The sequence below is a fragment of the Cebus imitator genome, unplaced genomic scaffold (genome assembly GCF_001604975.1).
Source record: "Cebus imitator isolate Cc_AM_T3 unplaced genomic scaffold, Cebus_imitator-1.0 Scaffold79, whole genome shotgun sequence".
In the NCBI taxonomy this organism is placed as follows: domain Eukaryota; kingdom Metazoa; phylum Chordata; class Mammalia; order Primates; family Cebidae; genus Cebus; species Cebus imitator.
The window spans coordinates 5475377-5478098 of NW_016107394.1; the positions used below are offsets into that span (position 1 = coordinate 5475377).

The 2722-nt window shown below is 54.6% G+C and overlaps 1 pseudogene across 1 annotated transcript; it reads left to right on the top strand.

Annotated features, from left to right (window-relative positions):
- Positions 1-6: 6 nt before the first annotated feature.
- Positions 7-1721, top strand: LOC108307604 (annotated as a pseudogene). The gene has a single exon (XR_001826592.2). The product of XR_001826592.2 is annotated as a probable E3 ubiquitin-protein ligase DTX3 (transcript).
- The last annotated feature ends 1001 nt before the right edge of the window (positions 1722-2722 follow it).

A 2722-nucleotide genomic window follows, 5' to 3' on the forward strand; every position in this document is an offset into this window, starting at 1 on the left:
CCTTGTTGCTAAGGCCCGGACCGTCATCCCAGCAACAGCCTCAGTCATGTGACCGGCAATGGTGGCGCTGACGAGAGGCCTGGTCAGCTGAGTGGAAATAGAAGGATTTCTGCTGCCATCATCTTCCATGGGCTTTCCAGGTCACACGACCTACAAGTAGGGAGCAGGGAAAAAGGAGTGAGCCTGCATGCCAATTCTAAGCTCTTCAGGATCAAATGTCGTTCATCCTGTCCAGAATGGCAGCCTGTGGAGGCACCTGCAAGAAGAAAATGACTGTCCCCAAGCCTGTGTGGGACTTCCTGAGCAAGGAGACCCCAGCTCGGCTGGCCCAGCTTCGGGAGGAGCACCGTGTGTCCATCTTCATAGATGGCCAGACTTCTGACATCTATGTTCTCCAGCTTTCCCCACAGGGCCCTCCCGTGGCCCCTCCCAATGGGCTCTACCTGGCCCGGAAGGCTCTCAAGGGGTTGCTAAAAGAGGCAGAGAAAGAGCTGAAGAAAGCTCAGAGGCAAGGGGAGCTGATGGGTTGCCTGGCTCTGGGGGTGGTGGGGAGCACCCTGAGATGCACCGCCCAGGCCCACCCCCTCTCCGAGCAGCCCCACTTCTGCCCCCAGGGGCTCGGGGGCTCCCCCCTCCTCCTCCCCACTGCCCCCACCTCTTCCTCCTCGCCTTCGGGAGGAGGCAGGAGAGCAGGAGAGCACCTGCCCCATCTGTCTGGGGGAGATCCAGAACGCCAAGACATTGGAGAAGTGCCGGCATTCATTCTGCTAGGGCTGCATCACCCGGGCTCTGCAGGTGAAAAAAGCCTGCCCCATGTGTGGCCGCTTCTATGGGCAGCTGGTGGGCAACCAGCCCCAGAATGGGCGGATGCTGGTCTCTAAGGACGCCACCCTCCTACTGTCCAGCTATGAGAAGTATGGCACCATCGTCATCCAGTACGTCTTCCTGCCCAGTGTCCAGGGGGCTGAACACCGAAACCCAGGAGTTCGGTATCCTGGCACCACATGGGTGGCCTACCTCCCGGACTGCCCTGAGGGCAACAAGGTGCTAACCCTGTTCCCAAAGGCATTTGACCAGCGTCTCACCTTCACTATCAGCACGTCCATGACCACAGGGAGACCGAATGTCATCACCTGGAACGACATCCACCACAAGACCAGCTGCACAGGGGGACCTCAGCTGTTTGGGTACCCGGACCCCACCTACCTGACCCGGGTGCAAGAGGAGCTGAGAGCCAAGGGTATCACCGATGACTGAAAGACACCCCGTTTGCCAAGGCCCCTGCTGTCCACCTCTACTAGGATCCAGCAGAAGCCTCTGTTCTCCTCTCTGTCCCCTGCCCCCGACACCACACCTGTAGGGGACCTGTCTAATTGGGAAGGGAGTTCAGAGTGGGAGGGGGGCAATCCCTTCCCCCGTCCTCCACTGGCCAAGTGTTTCAGTGCAGTGTGAGCCACTCCCTTCTGGCAGAGGCCGACCTCCAAGGCCCTGTTCCCTGCTCCCCATGTACATGTACTCCCGGTTTCCCTGCCCCTCCATTGCCCTTGGCTTTTTCTGGTATGTGCTGTGCTCCATGACCAAGCTGAGAGAGGACCTAGGATGGGGAAGGGAGGGTCTGTTGATCCCCCACCACCCCCACTTAATGCTCCACTGCTGAACTTGGGGTGCAGGGGAGAAGGAATTGGCTGATGTAAGCTCCCCGCCACCCCCCATGGAGCCGGCTGCCTGTGTTCATCAGATTCGCCCTCAACCTTGTCCTTTCTTGCCTGTGTCTCAGTCTCCATCAGTCTCTTTCTCCACTCTTCTCTGACCCCTATGAGGAACCTCCTTACCTTGTTCTGGAATCGCTGCCAGACTGTAGCTTTTAATTTAATAAAAATAAAGTAAAATATGCAACTCTTAAAAAAAATTGCTGATTCTATTCAATCAACAGGTGGTAAATATTTTGCTCTGATATATTTGGCTGACCTGGTCTGTTTAGTGCCTATTCCAACAGCCTCTCAGCTGAAGTTTGCTCTGCTGCTGAGGGGACACCATATGCCTTTCCAGGGTACCCATGGGGGACCTCCACAGCTTTGTCACCATACACAATTTTTGCAGACAAGATCTTAATGACAATCCCCTTCTCCAGGAATATAGATACAACATTGAATCAAGGAAGTCCTACTCCAAGGAAATGCATTTGATACATACATTCAAAACATTTAAGCCCAATATTTCTTAATACTTTTGGGCTCTGGTGGCAACATTTTTCTCACTGACAAATTTTATTGCTAAATTGAAATCAACAGGCACTCGTCTGTGTGTAATCTCAAAAACTCCTTTACTGTAAGCCTTTGGCAAGCTCTTGCAATGCCTCCTGGAGTCTCTGGGTCAGCTATGATGGTCACTAGTTGCTTCAGGGCTTCTCATGCAAGATATTATCCCTCTTGGCCTCAGGGACACATTAAAACAACAAATGACTGGCTACCTATGGGCTGTTTTGGAAGTAGAGGCTCTCACAGACTGTGACCCTCCATACCCAGTTGCCCATTATGCTTTAAGTCACGGGAACATCACCCCACAAGCTCAGCTCGGCTACCAAGGCCTCCCTAAGACACGATGGAACCAACCCTGGGCCCTCTGGGATATTCCACCTGTAGGAGGGGGTGGCCTCCTCATTCTCTCAGTCCCTTGCCAGATGCCAGGGTGCTGAAGGAGGTCACCCCTCCCCCAGGCCCCT